The sequence below is a fragment of the Natator depressus genome, chromosome 1 (assembly GCF_965152275.1).
Source record: "Natator depressus isolate rNatDep1 chromosome 1, rNatDep2.hap1, whole genome shotgun sequence".
Lineage (NCBI taxonomy): Eukaryota > Metazoa > Chordata > Testudines > Cheloniidae > Natator > Natator depressus.
The window spans coordinates 189650739-189678186 of record NC_134234.1 but is presented as its reverse complement, the minus strand read 5'-3'; the positions used below and the strand labels follow the sequence as shown (position 1 = coordinate 189678186).

General features: G+C 43.6%; 1 protein-coding gene across 5 annotated transcripts in view; it reads left to right on the top strand.

The window, feature by feature from the left end:
* NECTIN3 (nectin cell adhesion molecule 3) overlaps positions 1 to 27448 on the top strand; it is a 116341-nt gene that overhangs the window by 584 nt on the left and 88309 nt on the right. The window lies entirely within an intron of this gene.

Here is a 27448-nt window from a genome sequence, read left to right as displayed (position 1 = left end):
GCCTGGCCCGGCGCCAGCTGGCGAGGGAGGCTCCAGCAAACCTCCCCCTTTTCCAAAAACGGAGTCTCCGGTTCCGAACAGCTGGTGGCTGGAGCCGCGTTGACTCCGCGTAAAGCGGGGTAACTGCAGCCGCCCAGCTCTCAGCACGTGGGTCTATAAATCACAGCCTGGGGGCTGGGCGCTATTTGTGGGTCTAGGGTCCTTTCTCTCCCCGCGCTCCCCCCCGCCCCCGATACTGCGAGTTAATACCGACCAGCTAGTGGTCTGCCCGGGGGACTGTTGATGATCCTCTCGCCCCTCGGCTGGAGACATAGGAGCTAGCGGTGCAGCGCGCACAGCCGGGCGTGTTGCGGGAGCCGAGGGGGTGGGTTTTCCGCACGTGTGCGACGGTGTCTCTTAGAGGGGTAGAAGCGTTCCTTGGCTTCTGATGCTGTCGCTTGAACGCTCCCCCGTGTGTGCTAGCAGGGGTAGTGGCTTTGGGGGGTGTACTTGTTCAGACTCCCTCCCTGCCGGGAAAGCGTGTTTTGCCCCCTCCGAAGCGGTCACACGTCCCCTTCACGCCTGCTGAGGCTGATCCTGTGAGTGGCGGCTTAAAGCACGGGGCCCCACCTGTAGTTTGATGTGGCCCTGTGTGGAAGATTTACACTCCCCCCGCAACTCTGCTCTTGCGGAAAATAGCTGGGTCGGCAGTATGGTTGAAACTACTCAATGTCTTCTTGAAAAAGAAAGAGGGTACGGCCTGCTCGCATTAGGCGTTATGTGGGGATACAGGAGGAAAGTGGATTTGATATTCGTTGCACAAAAGAAATGAACGCAGCAGCAATTATGTCACTTTCCAGCGCAGCACCAAGTACCTAACGAGGCCTCAGCTGCTTCTTATCGCTCGCTGTGCACGCTCTTGGAGGTGGGTTTCATACAGCGCCTGGGAGCAGTGTGCCGCGAGAGTGCGTTGCGGCAGCGTTTTTGTATTCAGCGAGATGCCCTTGCAGGGAGGGAAGGAGAGCGCTGCTGCTGGAAGTGCGAACTGCTGCATCATTGCCTGAGGGGGCAGACTATCACAAAGTGTGCTTCACAAGGGTGGGGTAATAACAATTGGAATCGCAGAGAACGTGGACGCGCTCAGACTCAGAGCTCTGGATAATCGTCCACCGTGCTTTACTGCTTTCTGTTCTGTGCAAGATGAGGTTTTCTTGGGCTCAGTCACGCTGATCGTGAGCACAGCTTTGTTTTGCTTGGAATTGGGAGTGTGTGAATGGCTAACGGGCTTAATTTCATCTGTCCAGGAGACGGTTATTTTTTGAGTTTGGTGCAAAAGTTAAATGTGCAGCATTTGATTTAACAGCTTGGGTTGTGCAGAATTAGGTAACTGAGTTAAGTCCAGGTGATATATGGTCTTGTTGGCACATATATGAAGTACTGTATGATCTAGAAGTGCTACAGAATTAGTGGAGTTGCAAGTGGTTAAGCAGAGCTTTCATTTGCTGTGTGGCATGCAGAAATCACTTCCAGAGTACAGCATCAAATCTTTGTGGACTGTCTTTCTTTTTCTGACCTTTGGGTTGGAAGTTGTTAGACAACTAAAATTCAGCTGATCTACTGTAATTATTACACTGAATAAATAGATTTGAAAACTAGATGTCAAAACTACAGTTACCACTTTTGTGTACATTTACAGACATGTTTTTCTTAACTAGAAAATTGCCTGATAATCACACATAGTTACCATGTTTTATACTTGGCTGAAGGGGCTCTCAAGACAACCATATTTTACTTATTATTTAATACTTTTACTTATTTTATATTTTGATTAAAATATAAAACTGCATGCTGAGCTATATGCCAACAACTTCTTTTCTCTAGACTGAGACAAAAGAATAAAAATCAGTTGGGATCTCATGCACCATACCTGTACTGTAGTGGGGAGGGGTTGCAAACACAGTAGGGAGCCATGTAAGTTTCTTTCAAATTTGTGTTTAAATAAAAAATGACTGGTGTATAGCCTGTTATAACCGTGTTGGTCCCAGGATATAAGAGACAAGGTGGGTGTGGCAGTATCTCTTGTGGAGCCCAGAGTGGAGTGCTAATGCTGCCAATAGCAGGTAGTTGGAAAGTCTCTCTCACCACAGAAAATGTCACAAAAGTTCAATCATACAATATCAGGGCTGGAAGGAACCTCAGGAGATGCTCAACCCCCTGCTCAAAGCAGGACCAATCCCCAATTTTTGCCCCAGATCCCCTAAATGGCCCCCTCAAGGATTGAACTCACAACCCTGGGTTTAGCAGGCCAATGCTCAAATCACTGAGCTATCCTTCCCACCTAAAAGATGCTACTTCTGCAAGATTTACATCAGAGACATGACCTGGCTGAAGTATTTCCCTGAAACTGATGAGTTGAATCAAACTGGGTTTGGTGTTAATCAGCTCTATTTAGAGCCTTGAGGGGCAGCTCTAAATATTGCAAATCTATAATGCATGTTAGAGTAAAAGGAATACAAGACCTATGGAGCTCTTGTATGTTTTCCTGGGTGTCTCATGAATAAAATAAGTTAACTTTTTTGGGGAAACAGTTCAAGAACTGGTGTCTCTATTGCTGCATGTCAGAAGGTTCTGTGGCTTAAGAGGAAACTAATTGCACTTGTGTAAGATGTGGGGATATTGATAAATGACCAGTGCCAAGTAGACAGTAGCAGACTGAATTAGTGGTAAACTGGTGGTCAAACTTTTAATTATCAAGCCTAGTACTGTAATACATTTCTTGGGTTATAGTTACCTAATAATCATATTGCAAGTGGTAAAAGGCATGCTTTCCTAGCCTTAATAAACTGGATGGCTAAAAATCTCTGTTGTTGTTTCTGGAAGACTTTTGATCTATGTGAACTACATTGAATTCCATTATCCATTTCATTACACTTAAACAACACAAGGCTTGTCAAAAAGTTGGAATGCCTGCTTTATGTAGTGCAATGTTTTCAGCCTGATTGAAAACTTCTGCAGTATTGGGTAAGTGTCTTGTATAGATGTAGGTAGAAGCCTGAAGCACAAGAAAATATTTAGTGATTCTTCACCAGCATTTTGCTTTCTCTCAACAAACAGTTCTTAAACTGTCTGTACTAAAGCTTTGGCTAAAATTGCCCACTTGCATGATTTCTTATCTCTTCCTCTGCTGCTACCACCACGATGCTTTAATGGTGCTGGGTACGAGAGTGACACTTCCTGGGCATGAGAGAAACTTATTTGTGCCCACCAGAGTAAACCTTTCCTGTTATAGCTAACCTTAGGCTCCACGACCGTCGCTTTTTCCCAGTGCAGGTTAGCAATATACATCCCTCACTTTGGTACACTTGAGTGCCCACTCCTTTGCTTTCAGTGTGCACTGCAGATGTCCAGGTTTGCTGCCTCAGAGAAAACAGTACACCTCGGTTCATGCTTTCCTCAGCACAAGGAGCTTAGACAGATTTATAGTAAAAACAGACTGAAGTTTATCAGAGAGAAAGATTTGCGTAAAAGCAAGTATTTGGAAACAAGGCTGTAGGTAAATGGAAATACAACATACAATCTATAGCTTATATTTACTTTCCTGTCTTATAAGGTAACTTGTTAGTATCTCTCACTCACAGGTCATTCCTTGAAGCACTTGTCCATTTCCAAAATCTGGGATTCAGTTTTTGTGAGGCTCATGCTGGCAGAGTTCCTTCTCCTGTAATAGATCATCACTTGTGCCCCTTCCTTTCTTACAGTCACATATCATTGTCTCTTGCCCCAAGGGGTCCTGATTTCTGAGAACTCTCCTAGGTTTGCTGGTCTTGGAGTATGCTCAAGGTTTCATCTTTTTTTAGACCATAAACAAAACTCTCTTCTTTGTTTGAGGTCCGTTGTTCCTCTGTGGATTGGGTCAACCCTGTGACTTCCCCTTCTCAGGTGATAAGTTTCACTCCCAGTGGATTTGGAACACCATACTTCATGTACTAACATCTTACAAGAAAAAAGACAATCAACTAGTTTTTTTCTTTTGGTAGAAACCACATATGACCCTCTTTGCTCTAACATTGAGAAAATGGTCAGACACAGATATAATCTTTCTGCCAGAGCTTGTTTGGGCATGTTGGTGTCACAGTCGGGGCCCAGGTCTACTCTGGGACCTGCTCTACACTACAGAGTTAAGTCTATGTAAGGCAGCTTACATCAACCTAATTACGTGTATCTATACAACAGCCTTGCTCCTGTCAATGTAAGTGCTGCACTACACCGACATCATAACTTCAGCTCCATGAGAGGAGTAAGGCTTATGTCAGTGTAGTTAGGGGGACGCAGTGTCTGTGTAGACACTGTGGGTTATTTACATTTGCTGTTGGCTGTTGTTCTTGTCAATTTCATGGCTCCCACAGGGAGCCATGAAATTGACAAGAAAGCCAGGTGTGGGTTCTGACCTCAGGGCAGGTTGGGGACTCCAACTAGAGCTGGGCTGCTGCCCGGGTTCCCCACTCCCAGCCAGGTAGCTAGCCAGGCTCCTGATGGGGAGCTGCATGCAGAGCTGAGAACCTGGGCTCTCAGCCCCCCCCCCCCCCACTGCTCCTCTTAAGTTGATGGAAGTGCACCACCGACTGAAGGAGGGTAGTGAGGACATGAACCACCGCAGTAATTATTACAGTGGCTGTAAGTTGACCTAACATAGGTCAGCTTAAGTTTGTACTGTAAACATGCCCTGGATCTCACATTGTTACCACATGCCCTGGGTCTCACATTGTTACCACCAGTGCATTATTTCACCAGTCCTAGCAATAATGGGGAAATAATAAAGAGAAATACCATGTGATATACATTGCTATAGTGAAAAGTGAAACTTTTTGGTATGTAACCAGAGAGAGCCTTAAAAGTTCTGAGCCCTTATGGAGGAGAATATTATGATCAAGGGGTATGGACCTTCTGTCATTGTTACTCAAGCAGAATACAAACCCTCCTGGGAAGAGGGTGTATGTGGGAAAAAAAGACTAGCAGCACCTTTGGTTTTTATTTAATGCTTCTTTTCCAGCTATACAGTGGAACCTCCATTATTGATGCTTATTGATCCATAACTTGCCTGAACACCCAACGCTGTTGCATTGCTTACCGTTAACATCTGTCGTGGTGCTGTAGTGAAGTTCTGAAGGCACATCTACACTACAGGTACTACAGCTGTACTTGTGCCGCTGTACTGCCCATGTCGTAAAGCAGTTCTACTCATAAGTGTAAACTAATGACTGCTTCCTTACTTTCTTTCTCTTCTTAGATCTGTGGTGTGTAAAACCGCAAATTGAAGCAGAAAGCTACATAAACAAAAGTGTGGTGAATGGAAACAATATAATAAAGTATGCCATTTTAAATGCAAGATAGCCCCAAGGAAATATTGTATTTCTGGTTTTTTTTGTTTTTTTTTAAAAAACTTTCTTCTTGAAACAGTAGTTTAAAATCTTTTTTGCTTTTTACTGAAGCTTGACAAGAAATATCTCTGAGAGGGAGTTGAGTTTAAGTTGGTGGTGAAAAGATTTATATTCCTTAAAGGAAAGATTGGCATATCAACTTGAGAGTATAGTGAAGCTTTTAAAAAGAAGAATGGTTAAATAGGTTGGATTGTTGAAATTGAAATGCAAGTGTGTGGAGAAGAACAAGGAAATGGGAGGAAGAGGCTACAATGTGTTCATAAACTTCTGTTGTGTTTTTTGTCTATCAAAATTATCAGCAGACTGGTCATACAGAGTGTCAAGGTTCCTTCCCCACTCTGAACTCTAGGGTACAGATGTGGGGACTGGCATGAAAACCTCCTTAGCTTACTTTTACCAGTTTAGGTTAAAACTTCCCCAAGGTACAAACTATTTTACCTTTTGCCCTTGGACTTCTGCTGCCACCACCAAACATCTAACACTGGTTACTGGGAACGAGTCAGTTTGGAAACGTCTTTCCCCCCAAAATCCTCCCAAATCTTACCCCCTTTTTTCTGGGGAAGGTTTGATAAAAAATCCTCACCAATTTGCATAGGTGACCACAGACCCAAACCCTTGGATCTTAAGAACAATGAAAAAGCATTCAGTTTTTTAAAAGGAAAGTTTTAATAGAAGAAAAAGTAGAAAGAATCACCTCTGTAAAATCAGGATGGTGAATACCTTACAGGGTAATTAGATTCAAAACATAGAGAATCCCTCTAGGCAAAACCTTAAGTTACAAAAAGACACAAAAACAGGAATATCCATTCCATTCAGCACAGCTTATTTTCTCAGCCATTTAAAGAAATCAGAATCTAACGCATATCTAGCTAGACTACTAACTAAGTTCTAAGACTCCATTCCTGTTCTGTCCCCGGCAAAAGCATCACACAAACAGAGAGAGAGGCTTTGTTTTTCCCTCCGCCCCCCAGCTTTTGAAAGTGTCTTGTCTCTTCATTGGTCATTTTGGTCAGGTGCCAGCGAGGTTATCCTAGTTTCTTAACCCTTTACAGGTGAAAGGGTTTTTCCTCTGGCCAGGAGGGATTTTAAAGGGGTTTACCCTTCCCTTTATATTTATGATACAGAGTTTGACATTACTTGATTTCCATTGAAAAGCTAGTAAAACTGAAGCCAGTAGACTAAGGCAAACTCTAGTGTTAGATTAAACCAGTTTTCTAAATTCGGGTATTTCAGAACATCCTGGCTCTTTTTATTATTGCTAAAATAGTTTGACAGGTAATCTAAGAAGGAGAGTGTGACTATGTGTACCTGTTTGTTACTGGTAACAGGAAAAGCAGATGGAGTTGTGTAGAGGGCCTAAAAGGAAGTAGAGAAACTTGAGGGATAACTTCCAACCATGAAAAGAGGATGGTTACTGCTGAGATATATTGACATAGGAACATGTTAATTGCAATACTGGATCACATCTAAGGCTCATCTAGTCAGGTTTCCTGTCTCTGACAGTCGCCACTGTCACAGTTCAGGGCAACTGCACCTGTATTTCCCTTTAATGGCCCAGCACTGGCATCCACTCTCAGGCTTCCAGTTCTGCAGCTGTTGCCCCTCTTGGATGGAGAGATGTGTCCCTCTTCCTCCTAACTAGGATATTTTCAGGCAACACTGTTTCTTGCCTTCATTGTGTATTTCCCAGCACAGACTGGTCGTTAATGGCCACCTGCTTGCTTTCTCTTTAGAGATAGCCAATAAGTGTAATTGCTACAGTTGGAAGGTACCACACAGTGTTTCCTATGCAAGCCTACTTTAGTCTTAAAATAAAAAGCTTAACAGAGAAAACATGTTACAAAAAATGAACCTACATGTATGTTAATAAGCTTACCAGATTTAAACCCAACCCTAACATGGATTCGGCAAGACAGGACTTTCAAATCCACACCAAAGGAGGATTCCACAAGTTCATTATAGCTTGAGCTCAGAACAAGCACCCCGTCCTTCCAACCCTGTGCTAAGGATTGGGGCTTTTGTGTACTGGGGGTCATGCTGGTCCTTAGAGAATCCAGCTTGAACTAGTACATGCGTATCTTTCCAGAACAGTGGCTTCAAAGTGTTGATAATGGAGGAAGAATATTAGTATCCCCCCTCCCTACTAAAGAAGGTATGTCTGCAGCATCAGTGCATATACAATTGCATTTTTAATACAATGTACCCCAAAAGTATTAATCCTAATTCAATAAAACTTTATTGAATGCAATTAAGATAGGCTTAATTAATAAAATTTGTTCAGGATATTGTCAGTCTGTCCAGTCGCCAACAGATAAGTTAGAACATTAGGTAAAAACACTGCTGTAGGCAGATGTGAGTTAATGTGCCCTAAACCTGGTAAGAAATAAATAAGATGGTGTCAGAAACTTGACTCTTTGTGAATTGGCAGAAATCCAAGGAAAAGAAAATGCCCAAGTTGACTCCTCTACAAGAAACTACATTTGGAACATAAGAACTGCCACACTGGGTCAAACCAGTGGTCCATCTAGCCCAGTATCCTGTCTCCAACAGTGGCTAGTACCAGAGCTCAGGGGAGTGTAAAGAACTGGGTAGTTGGAGTGATCTTCTGTTTTCCCCTTCTGGCTTTTGATAGAGGTTTAGGGTCACTCTGAGCATGGGATTGCATCCCTGACCATCTTGGCTAATAGCAGTTCATGAATCTATCCTCCTTGAATTTATCTAATTCTCCTTTGAACCCAGTTATACTTCTCACCTCCAACATCCTGTGGCATTGAGTTCCACAGGCAAGTTGTATGTTACGTTAAATCTGCTGTCCATTAATGTCATCAAATGACCCCTGGTTTTGTATTTTGGGAAAGGGTAAATGACTCTTCTCTATTCACTTTTTCCACACCACTGATGATTTTACAGAACTTTATCATATGCCTCCTCCATCTTAGAAGAAAGGCCACCAAGTGGAAGAGCCCTAATCTTTTTAGACTTTCCTTGTCTGGAAGCTGTTCCACAACCTTGAAAATCAGTGTTGCCCTTCTCCGAACCTTTTCCAGTTCCACTATATCCTTCTTGACATGGGACAGCTAGAACTAGACACAGTATTCAAGGTTTGGGTGCACCATGATTTTGTATTGTGGCAGGATATTTTCGGTCTCTTTCCTAATAGTTCTGTTAGCCTTTTTGATTGCTGCTGCTCAGTGAGCTGAAGTTTTCAGAGGACTCTCTGTGATGACTCAAAGATCTTTCTGAGTAGTAGCAGATAATTCAGGACCCATCCTATATATGTAGTTGGGATTATTTTTTCCACTGTGCATTACTGTGCACTTACCAGTGTTGAATTTCATCTGCCATTTTGTTCAGGCACCCAGTTTAGTTAGATTCCCCTGTAACTCTTTGCAGTCAGCTTTGGACTTTACTGTCTTGAGTAATTCTATATCATCTGCACACTTTGCCTCCCCGCTGTTCACTCCATTTTTCAGATAATTAATGAATGTCGATTATCACAGATCCCTGTGTTTACCTCCTTTCTATTGTGAAAACTGACCATTTATTCCTATCATTTGTTTTTTGTCTTTTAACTGGTTACTGATCTATGAGAGGACCTTCCCTGTTATCCCATAACTATTTAGTTACTTAAGAGCCTTTGGTGAGGGACCTTGTCAGAGTCTTTCTGAAATTCCAGATACACTATATTAACTGGACCACCCTTCTCCACATGCTTGTTGACACCCTCAAAGAAATCTAATAGATTGGTGAGGTCTGACTTCCCTTTTCAAAAGCTGCATTGACTCTTCCCTAATGGCCTGAGGCCTTAATGGCTTGACCAGATAAGCAAATAGAACAGAAAAATTTACAGGTCATCTCACTAACTCAAACAGTGGTGAGTTAAGTAAAAAATATTGATAAGTTTCTCGGAAGTAGATAAGAACCGTTGCGTTATTGACTAGAAATTGAAAATGGGGTTTGTTACACAGAAGAATGCAATACCTGCATGGATGTGCTTTTACTCAAGTGAACAACCTAGAGAAAGCATGGAAGTTTTTAAATGTATGAATAAACTATTGTCACAGAATCAGTGAACAAGTGAGTTCAATAGGCTTTCTTTAAAATAAAAAAACAAAGAATAAAAGGAAAATAATACTTGATGATGTTGCAGTAGTGATCCAACTGGTGTAACAATCTGAGCTTCTGAACGTGTAAGTCACCTTCAAGAAAGCAGTGGCACTATAGTGCAACTAGTAGTGAAAGAACTTAGGTGGAAAAACAAACAATAAAACACTTCCTCCCTTGATACATGGCAGGTATGGTAAAGAATACAAAACAGATGAGATCTACGCAGCCAGTGGAAGTTTGTGCAGGAAAATGTTCAAGAAGCTGGCGGGTGGGGGGGACTCTCTTTGGAAACAAAGGAATTTAGGAGATGGGTATGATTTACTTTGCTTGGGTTCTCTACCTTCCTTCCATGTCAGATGGATGTTAAGCCAGGGATTGTGGGTTCGAGTCTCATCTGGGGGGAAAAACTTTTGGGGGGGAGGGATAGCTCAGTGGTTTGAGCATTGGCCTGCAAAACCCAGGGTTGTGAGTTCAGTCCTTGAGGGGGCCATTTAGGGATCTGCAGCAAAAATTGGAGATTGGCCCTGCTTTGAGCAGGGGGGTTGGACTAGATGACCTTCTGAGGCCCCTTCCAACCCTGGTATTCCCTGATTATGGTAGGTTATTGTCTTCTCAACCCCTTCTCAATAGCAGGTGGAAGAAGAAGAGATCTTCAGCCCCAGAATCAGTCTTACACTGAATTTGTGTTATATAGTGTTAAATTAAATGTATATTACTTAAATACAGTGTTAAATTAAAAACTGGTTAAGGTTCAGAAGTGACTGATTGCTGAAGAGAAACTGAAGGAGATGAGCCCTAAATTGGAGTAGTGTAGAGCTGCAGTCAAAGGGCTGGGACAATTGCATGGCCAAATATTTGTGCTAGATCCTGTTCCTTCATGGGATCAGTGTGGCCAACCTGATGAGCCTCAATAAAAACTGTGTTAGTATTTGATGGTAATAGGAGAATGAGTACAGACCCTCTTGCAAGAAGGAGCTGTTCTGTGGCCCTCAGCACAGAGCTAAGGCTAAATTCTGCTGGTTACCAAAGTGAAGAAATGATGGAGAAGAATTATAAAGCCGAGCACTTGATATTTGCTGACAGTAGTATGTCCCATGGTGACTGTGAAGGTAGGCTGGGGGGAAGGTGATGTACCTTGTAGACTACAAGAGGCAAGATGGGAATGTATACTTTTGCCATTGAAGATAATTTTTTGGAGTTAAATGATGCAACAGGATGATTACACTAAATGTAATTAGCACAATCTGGCACATTTTATTTTAATGTGATGGTGCCAAGCTGAAAGAAGTCATGCCACGGGGAAGCTATTCCTCTAGCTTTCTCAGAGATGGCATGAGAATAACTCTAGAAATACTACATGAGAGAGAAAAATTTCCTACTAATCTTGGAGGGAGCGGAAGCTTCTCTGGGATAGACATCAGAAATTAAAATTAAAACAAGTTAAGAAAGCAGCTGAGACTGCTGGACTAAAAATGGAGGAAAAAGTATGCCAGAATGAAGACTCTGGCAATTGGAATTTACAATGGATGGTTTGAAAAACAACGGATTTCACTACCTGTGAGTGTATTAAAACTTATACAGCTGCTAAATGTAATCCGTGTTTCCCAAACTTGGCACCCGCATGTTCAGGGAAAGCCCCTGGCGGGCTGGGCCAGTTTGTTTACCTGCCGCGTCCGCAGGTTCGGCCGATCGCGGCTCCCACTGGCTGCGGTTTGCCGCGGCAGGCCAACAGGGGCTGTGGGAAGCCGATGGCCTCTATTGAGAAGGGGTTGAGAAGTCAATACCCTACCATAATGGAGAAGTAGTTGGGGGGGAGGGAGGAGGATATCCTGGGAAAGAGATCTAGGCCTGGCACTGGCCAAGGTAATTAAGGGCCCTATGCGCATATGTGGGCAGCTTTCCTAGGGCCAGTCCTCCACCTTCCTCTTTTGGGGGTGAAGGATGCAATGAGGGGGGGGGGTCCCAGTTGGCCCAGGCCCACCAGACGTAGACAAGGAAGGAAGATTGTGGTTTCTTTGGGGGAGAGGAGTATTGGGAAGAGTTTTTCCGGAAGGAGGGCAGGATGGGGACATGACACTTTGGAACTTGCTGTGAGTCCAAACAACCTCCCTAACTGGTTTCATAAACATCCCTAAAAGTCTCAGCACAAGGTTGGCATCTCTGCAAGAGGTAAGACTTAAGCCAAATTTAGAGTTAAGGTGATGTTTTTAGTGATCTTGTTTCAAGGATGTGTGGCTGAGTGTTCTCAAGTAGGAGTCTAAGGCTTTTTTTTTTTTTAAACTATTGAAGTCAAACTTTAAACTCACTAGAATTGAAACTGACACCTGGTCCTGAAAAGCTGAGAGTTGATTCTGGATAACAGCTGGATGTAATAAGGGATGTGTCTGCAACAAAAAATACACAGTTTGGGCTGAGGTGCTTGGTGCTGCAGAAACAGCTGTCCTCAGCTGGTTAAAAAACTGCATTTCCACAGCCTGAACAAAAGGAGCCAACAGGCTTAGAATTCCTCAAATGGGTTAACGGTCATCATCAGTTAAGGGACTTGATCACCCAAGTAAAGAAATTGGGGCAAAATTCTTGAATGCCAGAAGATGGCTATATCTTAAAGCCAAAGTGTGAAGCCAGTGATTTTCGTAGAACTGTAATGTTGCTGAAAGACTTTTTTTAGCTTAGTGTGGAAGAAGGTGTGAGAGATCCTAAATCAATAGCAGAAAGTGAGGCAGAAATTTAATCTGCCAGGCAGTAACTCTAATGTGATAGAATGGCATCAGGGATTATACAGTGGCATTAATCAAAGATGGTGGTTAATGTTACTTCCTATGACTTCAAATACCTCATGGTATTAGGAACAAGGAGAGAGTCTGTCTTAGTGGGTACTAAGTACACAATGCCTGTTCTTTACTCTCTAGGTCTGGAACCTTCCAAAGAATTCCATGAAAATCAGAGTTTGTTCCCTTAAATTGAATAAATTGAATTTGCAAAATGGGCATGCTTTAGATGAATGGTTTTGCAGTAGCTGTTACTGGGGAGAGGAGGAACTCCTTGCTCTGTAGGTTAATTCTGGAGGCTCTATAGAAATTGTAGTATTTGAGTCTTGGTCTTAGGGGGAAAAATAATTGGGTTCAGCTGCCTCTGAGATGCTTTCCCATAGAGCCTTCTTTTCTCCCCCCACTCCTCTGACACAGTAGTCACATCCCAGCTGGCAAGTGCAAGATGATGTGTTAGTAGAAGGGTAGTAGAAAGTACTTAGGAGGTGAACGTGGCTACTACTGTAGCCTAAGATGGATAGCCTTAGGTAAGTGCGAATGCACACTGGAATTTGCACCCCTTCCATCTGAGGACAATGATGTTGAAGGAATTAGCGATGTATCAGTGAAGTAGTCCTGGGGAGCTCACTGGGTGGTAATAAGCAGCACTCTCAGTCTAAGTGAGCTCTGGCATGCCTTCAAGAATAAAAATGTCTTAAGTCCAGGATTCATTTTCTGGTGGTTCTCAGCTGATGTTGCTTTGAGGGGATAGAAGAAATGAGGGTTTATAATTACTTAACCAGACATGTTTCCCCTTCGATCAACAGGCTGCATGCTTCCTTGATCAAGGGAGTATGGGTGCTTAACCCTCTGAGACATGGCTACTTCAAAGAGATGTAAAGCCCTAATATTTCCTTTCTGATGACAGCCGAGTAAGTTCTGGGAGGTAAAATATGACTGGTGGTCGCTTTACAGAATTTAAATGTAGCTGAACAAATCCAAGTGAGCAAAACACCAGAGTAAATAAGATATGGGGCTGGGTTCTGTGACAGTGAATAAAAATGCAGAGCCAGACCTCGAGTTGTATTTGATCAACTGCAGGAGTGAATAAATTTGGCCTTTAGAAAAACAAAAAAAACATACCTATAGAAAGGGAAAATAAGTGAAAACATGAAGCAGAAATGAAAATCTGACACTGTTTCATGGAAAATCACGGGAAGGTGTTGAGTTCTGATGTGTTGGGGTAAGAGTAGGATTGGGATGTCCACTGGGTGTTTCAACATAGATGTGTTTCCTTCCATCAAGTGTCAGCCTCGTGGCCACTTAACAAGTGACAGTGAACTTGAAGGGTATGCCCCATCTATAGTATTGCAGCTGCTAGTCTAGAGTCTGGCTCTGTACAAACTTCTTTTCAGAAAGATCGGAGAGAGCCTGAAGTAGCCAGTCATGGAGTAAACTGACCATGAAGGTTAAGCTGCTTTGTAACTCCCATTAGAGGCCAGTACATACATGGAGGAACAAAAGTATAGAGCCCTGTTGATGCTCAGTTACAACATTTTATTAAATCTCAGTTGATTTGAGGTCAGTCTTGCTATTGAAACTCCAGTCATTCTAGTTAGCATATAAATATTAATGACTGGTTTTTGCTAAGAAACCACTTGCCTTAGTGCCTTGGGGCAATGAGTTGCACAAGCGATTGTGTGAAAGTTTTTGTACCAGATTTAAATGAACTGCCGATACACAATGAAAGTCCACCTTCTCAAAATACAAGTGTAATAGAATTAAGTGTGCCTGGCATACCTTGTACGCTGTTAAATATTTCATATGTTTATCCTATCTCCCTCCCCCCTCAAAGATAAAATGTTCCCATCTTAACAAACCCTGTTAATATGGAAGCATTTTCATGCCTTTAATTTTCATAACAATTTCTGAATCTCTTTGATTTCTGCTACCTCCTGCCTTGGAAGGTAACCAGGAATTAGTTATGTACATATGATCATATGTTCGATATTCTTTTGCATCCTAACACTTGAGCTTTTTAGACTGAGGCTGCATGTTAGCAGGTCTTGATTGAGCCTATGACAATGACTCTTAATTGAAATGAATTGAACTTTTTTAGTATAGAACAGGGTAAGACACATTGAAAGCTAGAATGTGCTTTTGTCAGTGAATAAGTTCATCTACTGCTGTTGCCTGTTCTTCTACTTTAGTTAGGTCACTCTTCGATTTCATTCTCTGTCACCTCAGTGTCAGCTTCCTCTAGCAGACAGTTAATATACCAAACACTGACCCTAGTGAAGAACCTTGCAATGTCCTCCTAATAGCTTTTTGCTATAACAAAAATTGACTGATTTCTGATCTTTGATAGTCATTTGTCTCTCCATAAGTACTGTACTTTGACCATCTTTTGAGGGGCTTTTTCAGATGCTTGAGTCATAATTTGGTCTCTTTTCTTTATTTACTACGTGAATGGTAAAAGTTAGGACTAAAAGAAGGAAAGTAAAGATTAAACTTGGAATGAATAAAAAGGATGAGGTAGTAATAACTTAGTTTATGCAGAGGCAGAGCATGCAGGAGGAAAACAAAGGAAAATATACACTGACTACATTTTTTTTAAAATTATTTGAACACATGTTTAGAAGACCATTATTAGCAAAAATCAGATCACAAATACATGTATCTTTGTCAGCGGAAGCTGGCAGATTCCCTCTTAAACTATTCAAGAAATAAAATGTAGTGACAAGAAGAATGAATACCCTAAGTGGTGAGAGGGCAGGAGTCAATGAGGGAAGAGGAGAGAATGGATCTTCATCTTAAAAAATAAATAAATTTTTTTTTAAAATCCATTACTTCAGCATGTCAACATGACAGTCTTGGGCTTTTTAAATGCCAAAAACATGGACAAACTAAAGTCTTGTCTACCTTGATTTGTCTGGACAACTAGATAAAGTGAAGTGTTGTAAAGGCCAAGACTATAACAGGGTTCAGAAAAGAACTAGATAAATTCATGGAGGATAGGTCCATCAGTGGCTATTAGCCAGGATGGGCAGGGATGGCATCCCTAGCCTCTGTTTGCCAGAATCTGGGAATGAGTGACAGGGAATGGATCACCTGATCATTCCCTCTGGGGCACCTGGCATTGGCCACTGTTGGAAGACAAGATATTGGGCTAGATGGACCTTCGGTCTGACCCAGTATGGCCGTTCTTAAAGTGATTGGAGGCTAAGTCCTCTCATAAAGAGGTATTCCAATTGGCCACCCAAACACTGAGTCAGGTGTTTAAGGTAGATGTTAACTAAAGACTTCCTTACAGCCTGACAAAATAACAAGCCAGTTGGTCACTGAGTTGTATGTCCTGTAATGTGGTAATTACATTTGTTAAAACAAAACTGAAGACATGGTATTAAAGATTAAAATAAATAAATATATATATTTTTTTGAAAAACTTTTTGTGGGATGAGTGTAGAGAAAAGTAGAGCTCGTTTGTGTAATTTCCCTCCTACAGCAGGGAAGCCTAATGACAATCGAATCCCCTTTTCCCCCACACAGCACAAGTCACTTCTAAAGAATGTCTCAAAGTATATGCCTTTGGACTAAAAACAAATGCAGACAGAATTATGTATGTACTGAGCAGGAAGAGAGGCCAGGGAGGGGCTCTAGTGTAGTTCCTGTTCAGAAGCATTTAGCAAGATAGAAAAGATAAAATTACTTGGATAACAAGACTATCCAACGTTGTCATGCCTCACTGTTTCAACCAATCTGTAAGTACTAATGATATAAGATGTAATGTGTGGGGATGGATTATTATCTGACTTCTGTGTGGTGGTTAAATTTTTGTGTAAACTACTTAGTGCTGGCTACTGTCAGAAATGAGATATTAAAAAAGATGAATCTCGGGTCTGATCCAGTGTGGCAACGGACTTGGTTTTTCTATGTAATAAGTCACATTTGTACAAAGAATGCAAGTATTTTCACTCTTAAATTAAGAACCTGTAGCTGAATGCTTTGTGACCATTTGATTTTAAAAAAACAAAGGGTTCCCGATCACCGGTTCTGCTGCTAGCCTGCTGAGTGACCATGGGAAAGTCACTTCATCTCTCTGCCTCCATCTCCTCATCTCTGAAATGGGGATAATGATACTGACCTCACTTATAAATGTTTTGAGACTTACTGATATGTGCTATGCAAGGTCTAGGTATTTTTGTCTTTTTGGTATTGTAGGTTAAGGTGAAAAAAAAACCCCACAATTAAGACCTTAGTCTGTATTGAGTAACCCTCTTCTTGACATAAGTATTACGAAGTAGCCTCCTATTTAGTTTACTAGGGCCCTTCATTTACCTTTGTCAGAAAGCTTGTTGCCTTGGTATGTCAAACATATGTCTTACATGAAATGGTATTAGACAAAATATTAAAAATGTTAAGATTGTTGCAAAGTGAGGTGCTTACAAATTAAATAACATGAATTAAGACTGCCTTTTGAACATAACTTGGGCCGCTTGAGTACATAAATTATGATAGTGTTCAATTACATGAACATATTTTTTCCTCAGGATCCCTGCCTCCTTCAGTTGCAGAATGAGCAACTGTTGAATATTCATTTTATGTTCAATGTGTGACCCCTGCTTTATTTACTGCATAACATTCAAACCCTGCTCTGAATAGAGAATCTTCTCATGAGCTTTTCTGTGGGCTGCTCGTTGAATCTGAGTGCTTGACAAGCATCAATGAAACTCTTTACAATGTGCTTATAAGGTGATGTGATATTACTTCTTGTTGCAGAATTGAGCCACAGATAAAGGCAAAAATTGTCACAAGTTACCTCTTGCTATGGGTGCCCAATTTGTGATGCGTAAGGCCTGTTTTCGTTTATGTCAGATGAAATTTTATAGCATATTGGGTGTTCGGATAAGAGCTCCCATTAACTTAGATTGTAGTTCTGGTTGCTGAGACCTTCTGCAAATCAGTACGTAGGGTCTCAAGTCAGCACCTAGAAATGAGATGCTCACAATTTGTATAAGTGACTTTGTGGCACAGGAAGAAAATTTTCCAAGGCTGTGTAAAACTGCCCAAACCATGAGACTGACCATTATGTTCCTGCAGTTCCTTACCTTAATCACAACACTTCCAACTTTGATTTAAAAAAAAACAAAACCTCAGTACACAACTGTTTTCCTCTGTGAGTGATTGTCCCTATGCATATCGCACATGTAGGTGTGCATGCTTGCCATGTGCCCAAGTCAGGAAATTCTTCAAAGCAGCGTCCATTGGTCTGCACACATGTGGTAGCTCTCCTTATGCTCCAGACTAATGATATAAGAGGCAGTGTGGGTTGACGCCGCTCCAATTCTTCCTTACCACCATGTGGTGTGAGCATAGGTGCAGACTCCGTGGGTGCTTCAGGGATGGAGCTCCCACGGGAAACAAAAATAGTGGGTGCTTAGGTGTGGCAGCTGCAAATCAACTCTTATGGGTGCGGGGGCCCCCCTCAACCTTTGGCGGATGACAGGATTAGGTGTTTCCAACCAATCAGCTGTGGCGTGCAGCAGCCTATCAGCTGTTTGGCAGGGAGCCAGCAGATGAGCTCCTTCGCAGCATGTGGCTATAATTCCTAGCCCGGCTCCCACTGCAGGTAAAAGGGTCCCTTTCAAGGGCAGAGGGAGCAGAGTACCATTTAGGGAAGGCAGAGAGGGCTTCTGCTGCTTCCTGAGTTTCCTACCACAGCGGAGTGCAAACAGGAAAATGAACTGCCTCTGCTCCGCTGTCACCGGAGGAAGCCAAAGCCCTTAGCTGTGAGCTGAGCAAGAAGTTTCTTTGGCGATAGGGCTGTTCCGGAGGAGCTGGATCAGCAGCTCCTCCCTCTTCCTCGGCTGTAGGAAATGTAAATGCCCCCTTGTGTGGGCTGCTGTGTTTAGACCACATCCGAAGTTGGCTCCCAAGATGGCTTCCATGTTTCACAAAAATCTGGTTATTCAGCTTCCAGCCTTTTATCCCAAACCTCATCAGGATAATAGGGAAGCCATCCTCAATACACTTGCGTGAGGAGAGCCTTGACCTTCTATTTGGACAAGATAAGAGCCTTCAGAAAATCTTAGACTCTTCCTCTCTGTTGCAGACAAGTCAAAAGGTACTGTGATTTCAGCTCAGAGAATACACTACGGAATAAGGTCGAATTTATAGATATCTGTTTTATACATTCGAGTGTGTGTCCCCCCACAGAAAATGCTCGAAGTGCATTAACTCGGCGGAGTACTTCCACAGTACCGAGGCAAGCGTAGACTTCCGGAGTGTTGCACTGTGGGTAGCTATCCCGCAGTCTCCGCTGCCCATTGGAATTCTGGGTTGAGATCCCAATGCCTGATGGGGCTAAAATATTGTCGCGGGTGGTTCTGGGTACATATCGTCAGGCCCCCATTCCCTCCCTCCCTCCGTGAAAGCAAAGGCAGGCAATCGTTTCGCGCCTTTTTTCCTGAGTTACCTGTGCAGACGCCATACCACGGCAAGCATGGAGCCCGCTCAGGTAACCGTCACCGTATGTCTCCTGGGTGCTGGCAGACGCGGTACTGCATTGCTACACAGTAGCAGCAACCCATTGCCTTCTGGCAGCAGATGGTACAATATGACTGGTAGCAGTCATCGTCATGTCTGACGTGCTCCTGGCCACGTCGGCCAGGAGCGCCTGGGCAGACATGGGCGCAGGGACTAAATTTGGAGTGACTTGACCAGGTCATTCTCTTCAGTCCTGCAGTCAGTCCTATTGAACCGTCTTATGGTGAGCAGGCAGGCGATACGGATTGCTAGCAGTCGTACTGTACCATCTTCTGCCGAGCAGCCACGAGACGTGGATGGCATGCAGTCCTTCTGCACCGTCTGCTGCCAGCCAAAGATGTAAAAGATAGATGGAGTGGATCAAAACAAGAAATAGACCAGATTTGTTTTGTACTCATTTGCTCCCCCCGTCTAGGGGACTCATTCTTCTAGGTTACACTGCAGTCACTCACAGAGAAGGTGCAGCGAGGTAAATCTAGCCATGTATCAATCAGAGGCCAGGCTAACCTCCTTGTTCCAATAAGAACAATAACTTAGGTGCACCATTTCTTATTGGAACCCTCCGTGAAGTCCTGCCTGAAATAGTCCTTGATGTAAAGCCACCCCCTTTGTTGATTTTAGCTCCCTGAAGCCAACCCTGTAAGCCGTGTCGTCAGTCGCCCCTCCCTCCGTCAGAGCAACGGCAGACAATCGTTCCGTGCCTTTTTTCTGTGTGGACGCCATACCAAGGCAAGCATGGAGGCCGCTCAGCTCACTTTGGCAATTAGGAGCACATTAAACACCACACGCATTATCCAGCAGTATATGCAGCACCAGAACCTGGCAAAGTGATACCGGGCGAGGAGGCGACGTCAGCGCGGTCACGTGAGTGATCAGGACATGGACACAGATTTCTCTGAAAGCATGGGCCCTGCCAATGCATGCATCATGGTGCTAATGGGGCAGGTTCATGCTGTGGAACGCCGATTCTGGGCTCGGGAAACAAGCACAGACTGGTGGGACCGCATAGTGTTGCAGGTCTGGGACGATTCCCAGTGGCTGCGAAACTTTCGCATGCGTAAGGGCACTTTCATGGAACTTTGTGACTTGCTTTCCCCTGCCCTGAAGCGCATGAATACCAAGATGAGAGCAGCCCTCACAGTTGAGAAGCGAGTGGCGATAGCCCTGTGGAAGCTTGCAACGCCAGACAGCTACCGGTCAGTTGGGAATCAATTTGGAGTGGGCAAATCTACTGTTGGGGCTGCTGTGATTCAAGTAGCCCACGCAATCAAAGATCTGCTGATATCAAGGGTAGTGACCCTGGGAAATGTGCAGGTCATAGTGGATGGCTTTGCTGCAATGGGATTCCCTAACTGTGGTGGGGCCATAGACGGAACCCATATCCCTATCTTGGCACCGCAGCACCAAGCCGGCAAGTACATAAACCGCAAGGGGTACTTTTCAATAGTGCTGCAAGCTCTGGTGGATCACAAGGGACGTTTCACCAACATCAACGTGGGATGGCCGGGAAAGGTACAGGACGCTCGCATCTTCAGGAACTCTGGTCTGTTTCAAAAGCTGCAGGAAGGGACTTTATTCTCAGACCAGAAAATAACTGTTGGGGACATTGAAATGCCTATATGTATCCTTGGGGACCCAGCCTACCCCTTAATGCCATGGCTCATGAAGCCGTACACAGGCAGCCTGGACAGTAGTCAGGAGCTGTTCAACTACAGGCTGAGCAAGTGCAGAAGGGTGGTAGAATGTGCATTTGGATGTTTAAAGGCGCGCTGGCGCAGTTTACTGACTCGCTTAGACCTCAGCGAAACCAATATTCCCATTGTTATTACTGCTTGCTGTGTGCTCCACAGTATCTGTGAGAGTAAGGGGGAGACGTTTATGGCGGGGTGGGAGGTTGAGGAAAATCGCCTGGCTGCTGGTTACGCGCAGCCAGACACCAGGGCGGTTAGAAGAGCACAGGAGGGCGCGGTACGCATCAGAGAAGCTTTGAAAACCAGTTTCATGACTGGCCAGGCTACGGTGTGAAAGTTCTGTTTGTTTCTCCTTGATGAAACCCCCTGCCCCTTGGTTCACTCTACTTCCCTGTAAGCTAACCACCCTCCCCGCCTCCCTTTAATCATTGCTTGCAGAGGCAATAAAGTCATTGTTGCTTCACATTCATGCATTCTTTATTCATTCATCACACAAATAGGGGGTGACTACCAAGGTAGCCCAGGAGGGGTGGTGGAGGAGGGAAGGAAAATACCACACAGTACTTTAAAAGTTTACAACTTTTAAAAATTTATTGAATGCCAGCCTTCTTTTTTGGGGGGGGGGCAATCCTCTGTGGCGGAGTGACTGGTTGACCGGTGGTTCCCCCACCGCGTTCTTGGGCGTCTGGGTGTGGAGGCTATGGAACTTGGGGAGGAGGGCGGTTGGTTACACAGGGGCTGTAGTGGCAGTCTGTGCTCCAGCTGCCTTTGCTGCATCTCAGCCATACACTGGAGCATACTGGTTTGGTCCTCCAGCAGCCTCAGCATTGAATCCTGCCTCCTCTCATCACGCTGCCACCACATTTGAGCTTCAGCCTGCCACTTACTCTCTTCAGCCCGCCACCTCTCCTCCCGGTCATTTTGTGCTTTCCTGCACTCTGACATTATTTGCCTCCACGCATTCGTCTGTGCTCTGTCAGTGTGGGAGGACAGCATGAGCTCGGAGAACATTTCATCTCAAGTGCGTTTTTTTTTCTTTCTAATCTTCACTAGCCTCTGGGAAGGAGAAGATCCTGTGATCATTGAAACACATGCAGCTGGTGGAGGGAAAAAAAAGGAACAGCGGTATTTAAAAAGACACATTTTATAAAACAGTGGATACAGTCTTTCAGGGTAAACCTTGCTTTTAACATTACATACATAGCACATGTGCTTTCATTACAAGGTTGCATTTTGCCCCCCCCCACTGCGTGGCTACCCCCTCAACCCTCCCCCACTCCCCGTGGCTAACAGCGGGGAACATTTCTGTTCAGCCGCAGGCAAACAGCTCAGCAGGAACGGGCTCCTCTGAATGTCCCCTGAAGAAAAGCACCCTATTTCAACCAGGAGACCATGAATGATATCTCACTCTCCTGAGGATAACACAGAGAGATAAAGAACAGATGTTGTTTGAAGGCCAGCAAACATACACTGCAATGCTTTGTTGTACAATGATTCCCGAGTACGTGTTACTGGCCTGGAGTGGTAAAGCGTCCTACCATGAAGGACGCAATAAGGCTGCCCTCCCCAGAAACCTTTTGCAAAGGCTTTGGGAGTACATCCAGAAGAGCCGCGAATGCCAGGGCAAATTAATCCTTTCATATGCTTGCTTTTAAACCATGTATAGTATTTTAAAAGGTACACTCACCGGAGGTCCCTTCTCCGCCTGCCAGGTCCAGGAGGCAGCCTTGGGTGGGTTCAGGGGATACTGGCTCCAGGTCCAGGGTGAGAAACAGTTCCTGGCTGTCGGGAAAACCGGTTTCTCCGCTTGCTTGCTGTGAGCTATCTACAACCTCATCATCATCTTCTTCGTCCCCAAAACCTGCTTCCGTATTGCCTCCATCTCCATTGAAGGAGTCAAACAACACGGCTGGGGTAGTGGTGGCTGAACCCCCTAAAATGGCATGCAGTTCATCATAGAAGCGGCATGTTTGGGGCTCTGACCCGGAGTGGCCGTTCACCCCTCTGGTTTTCTGGTAGGCTTGCCTCAGCTCCTTCAGTTTCACGCGGCATTGCTTCGGATCCCTGTTATGGCCTCTGTCCTTCATGCCCTGGGAGATCTTGACAAAGGTTTTGGCATTTCGAAAACTGGAACGGAGTTCTGATAGCACGGATTCCTCTCCCCATACAGCGATCGGATCCCGTACCTCCCGTTCGGTCCATGCTGGAGCTCTTTTGCGATTCTGGGACTCCATCATGGTCACCTCTGCTGATGAGCTCTGCATGGTCACCTGCAGCTTGCCACGCTGGCCAAACAGGAAATGAGATTCAAAAGTTCGTGGTTCTTTTCCTGTCTACCTGGCCAGTGCATCTGAGTTGAGAGCGGTGTCCAGAGCGGTCACAATGGAGCACTCTGGGATAGCTCCCGGAGGCCAATACCGTCGAATTGTGTCCACAGTACCCCAAATTCGACCCAGCCAGGCCGATTTAAGCGCTAATCCATTTGTCAGGGGTGGAGTGCGGAAATCGATTTTAAGATCCCTTTAAGTCGAAATAAAGGGCTTCATCGTGTGGACGGGTGCAGGTTTACATCGATTTAACGCTGCTAAATTCGACCTAAAGTCCTAGTGTAGACCAGGGCTAAGTGGGTGCTGGGCTGTATTAAATGGTTACAAATTGTGTAGTGTAACGCCCCCTTCTTCAATCTGCCTGCATTTTACAAGGTCAGTCTCCTCGTCCGTCACTTTCTCCAAGGCTATCCCTGTATCAGAAATCTGCGGAACAGCTACTTGGGCATCAGCAAACACCTTTGCAGAACACTCTGCCATCCTGAGGGATTCAGCTGCAGATGCCAATTTTGGTGCCACCTGTCAGACTCTACTCCGAAGTCCCAGCCTCCAGTCATAGGAACTGTTCAGGAGTCTCCTACAGTGGAACACCCATAGGGACGCTACTCGCCTTGTGCGGTAACGATGGTTCTTTGAGATGTGTGTCCCTAAGATGATAGCACCATATAGCTCTCTGGATGGAAACTGAGTCCTTGGTTTGTCTTGTTGTGTACATCACAGAACACAAGGATGCGCTCCAGTATTTTTGTTTATGGGATGGAATATTATGATTTTTATGAAGACACAGAACCTGGTAACAATTGCCACAAATGTGACCGGAACCCAAGTCTTTGAAGAGTGTTAAGTGATAATTTGGTGCCCAGGGTATGGGCCTTATTACTAGCAAACACCAAGTATCCATCTTTAGGAAATTGGGGCATCCAAAAATAACTCATTTTGATCAAAGTTGACATTGATTTAAAATATTTACTCAGTCTACAGCAGAAACTTGACCATCTCTCCCACCTGGCAGATTACAAAGTTATTCATTAAAATGTGGGCTCTGAGGGATGTGCAGAAAACACTGCTTGTTGTAGTGCTAGGCGCTCAGTATGCATTAGATCTTGTGCTTAATTTGTCTGAGAAGTTCAAGTAGACTTGAACCATTGAAGTTCAAGTAGACTTGCAGAGTATGAAATATCATGGTGAAATCCTATTAACCATGGGATCTAGTATTCTAATACCTTTCCCTACTTATGCTTAGAAAATTATTTTTGTTTAACTTTTAACACACACAGCCAACTCAAAATTAAGACCATCATGGAAAATTAAGAATATGAAAGGAAGTTACTGACTGAATCCTACCTTTACAGGAGTGTAGAAAGTTAAAAGGCTGTACAAGGTGTGCTTCCATTGTTATCTGGTGTAGTCAACAGGATTCATACTTTTCATGCATAGTCCTCCTAAAGATAACTAAAATTATAGAGTAATGCAGTATTGTAAGGAAAGAAAGAAGTTACAAGGTGGTATGGTAGCTTTCAAACACAGTGTGAATGTTTTGTAATTCTTTAAATTCCTTGCAGATGGTAAAATGTGAATATAAACAGTAATTTCTCTAATTAATTGTTGGTTTTGTTAGCATCACTAAGACTGAACCGTAGAGCCAAGTTTAACAGCAGGTAATTAATTTTGAGATTTTAATTTAACACTTGATACAAAAGACCTTTTCATTTACCCACCCACAGATATGACCCTGCTACAAATAATAGGAGTACTGTTTTATCGAATATAGCTTTTAAATAGTCATGACTGACTTCCCCACTTCATATCACTGTGAAATATTCTTTTCAGGCACAAAACTTTAAAACTACACCACCTTCAGCTTTTAATCTCACATTTTCTTGACAAAAAATAGCTGTGCAGACAGTACAGCTTGGGCTGGAGCTTAGACTCGAAAGCCTATGGAGGAGGAGTGGGCTTCAGAGCTTGAGCTCCAGCCTGAGAAGCAACTTCAAAGTGCTGTCTACATAGCTATTGTTAGCCTCGTAGTGTGAGCCCCACAAGCCTGGGTCTGCTGACCAGGGCTGGGAGGCTCATGGGTGCAGGCTCCCTTTAAGAAGTGTGTTCTGCTCAGCAGTTGTTCCATCGGGGAGACCACATTAGATGACTTCCTAGCCAAAGAGACCAATTTTGATAAGTGGTTCCTCCAAATCGTGGAGTTCTTTTCTGTGCAGCCAATTTGCTTCTTCCTCAGCTGGTTCTGCACGTAATGACCCTATGCTACAAAGGCATGTTCCTCTGTTCTCACCTGCCCAAGTTTCCTGTGTCTGAGGTTTTTTTGAGCCTCTTAAGCTTCTGTGCTTTAAGACTTACCATCAGTGCTTGACTTTGTTTTCCTGCTTTTAGACTTTGTTCTCCAAATTCAGCCCTTTCAGACAGACTTGGTCTGATTGGGAAAACTGATTTCTTGAGGCTTTAACTATCCTATGTCTTTCCATTTGAATGGGAGCGATCAAGATATAATGAACCTCTGTTGGTCTGGATCTGGGAGATGCATGAGACAGCCCTGACAACAAACAGCAGATTCAGCTAACACGGAGTTATTTAATCATAAGCAATTTAATAACATCCATCAGAATTCAAAGTTGTACTTAGTCCTCAAATTGTCAAAGTCCATTTCTGCTCTACTGAATAAAGAAAGTTAGAGGAAATTTTAGGGAGAATGACGAGCAACCTTGACTTCAGACTGGTATCTCTGCAGTAGAGTTGTCTAACACCTTATTTTATGGTGGCAGAAAAGATAAATAAGCTTTTCCTATTAATTCAGGTCTCCTTAATCTAGCCAAGGAAATTTTTGTGTCTCAGCTTCATCATCATCAATAATAAAGATGTACCAACTGCCTTGGGCAAAATCCATGATAGTATCTGTAACATACAAATTTGCTTAGAGGTAGCAGTTTCACTCCATTCACAGGGACAGGGAGTTGTATAAACTGGATGTTTCTGATAGACCTATTCCAGCTCCTTGGTCTTTTTGTATCACCAGTTACCAGGCAGCAACGTCTTGTAACTACGTATTATGGAACACCATTGAGCTCCTTTTAACAGCTGTTTACCAGAGGAGCAAAAGGAGGTTGCCAAGACTCTCTGGTCAGTGTGTCGAATTCAAGCAAAGCACTTACTGTGAGCAGCTTATGATCTGTTGAATATTAGCTCAAGACCTATGGCCATGGGCACAGCCTTAAGGAGACGGGGTTTGTTTAGATTATGGATTGAAAGACCTCAAATGGCCTAGCTCACCTTGACGCATAAGGGGTGAGGTAATGTCTTTTATTGGATTAACTTCTGTTGGTGAGAGACAAGCTTCCTGTGACCAACATGACCACAATAATACTGCATAGCTCAATTTGGTTTAAGTCAGGTAGCCCTGTGTCATAACCATATAGCTAAGGGTAGCCTAGAATTCCTTCTTACCTGTAAGGGGTTAAGAAGCTCAAATAACCTGGTTGGCACCTGATCAAAAGGACCAATGGGGAGAAGATATTTTTAAATCTGGGGGTGAGTGGGAAGACTTTTTGTGCTTTTGGTTTGTGTGTTCTCTGGGGAAGCAGGGAAGCATCAGGTCAGAAAACTCCTTCTCCTAAAATTATCCTAAAATGAGTCTTACTTTTTTTTTTTTTTTTTTTTTTTTTTTGCAATATTAAGTAAATAAGGCAAGGCACGTTAGATTATTTTTTGTTTTTAGCTTGTGAATTTTCCTTGTGCTAAGAGGGAGGTTTATCCCTGTTTTTTGTAAATTTAAAGTTTTGCCTAGAGGTGAATCCTCTGTCTTTTTAAATCTGATTACCCTGTAAAGTTACCTTCCGTCCTAATTTTACAGAGGTGCTTCTTTTACTTTTTTTCTTTATAATAAAGTTCTGTTTAAAAATCTGTTTTACCTATTTGGTTGGTAGATTATTCTCAAGCCTCCCCAGGAAAGGAGGTGAAGAGGTTTGGGGGGGATATTTTAGGGAACAGGAACACAAAGTGGTCCTTTTCCTGAATTTTTGTCTAGCACACTTGGTGGTGGCAGTAGTACCCATCCAAGGACAAGAGAGGATTTGTTCCTTGGGGAAGTTTTTAACCTAAGCTGGTAAAAATAAGCTTAGGGGGTCTTTCATGCAGGTCCCTACATCTGTACCCTGGAGTTCAGAGTAGGGAGGGAACCCTGACATGGTGGCAGAGCGGTGGGATCATTTTGAACCAGAAGCACAAACCTCAGGATAGTAAAAGGACTTGTTTTTTTTTCTTCTTTTAGCTGAGAGCAGCTGGAGGGTTTTTTTCCTTCTGCCTCAGGGTGGAGTAGTTAAATCCTGCAAGGGAATTCACAAGCTCTGTGGGGTTCCCCCCCCCCCCTTCCTTTCTAGCTCTCGGGTTAAGCTAGGCTAAGTGCAGAAAGGCTAGGATGACAGAAAATGACTTCCAGAAAAAACTGGAAGTAGACAGATTTGAAGCTGAGGAAAGACAGAAGGAACATGAAAGACAGCTGGAACTCAGACGGATGGAGATTGATGCACAAGTGATCAGAAAAAAAAAAAAAGCTGCTTGGGAGGTAGAAACAGCCAGAGAAGAGGCTGCTCATGAGAGAGCTAGGG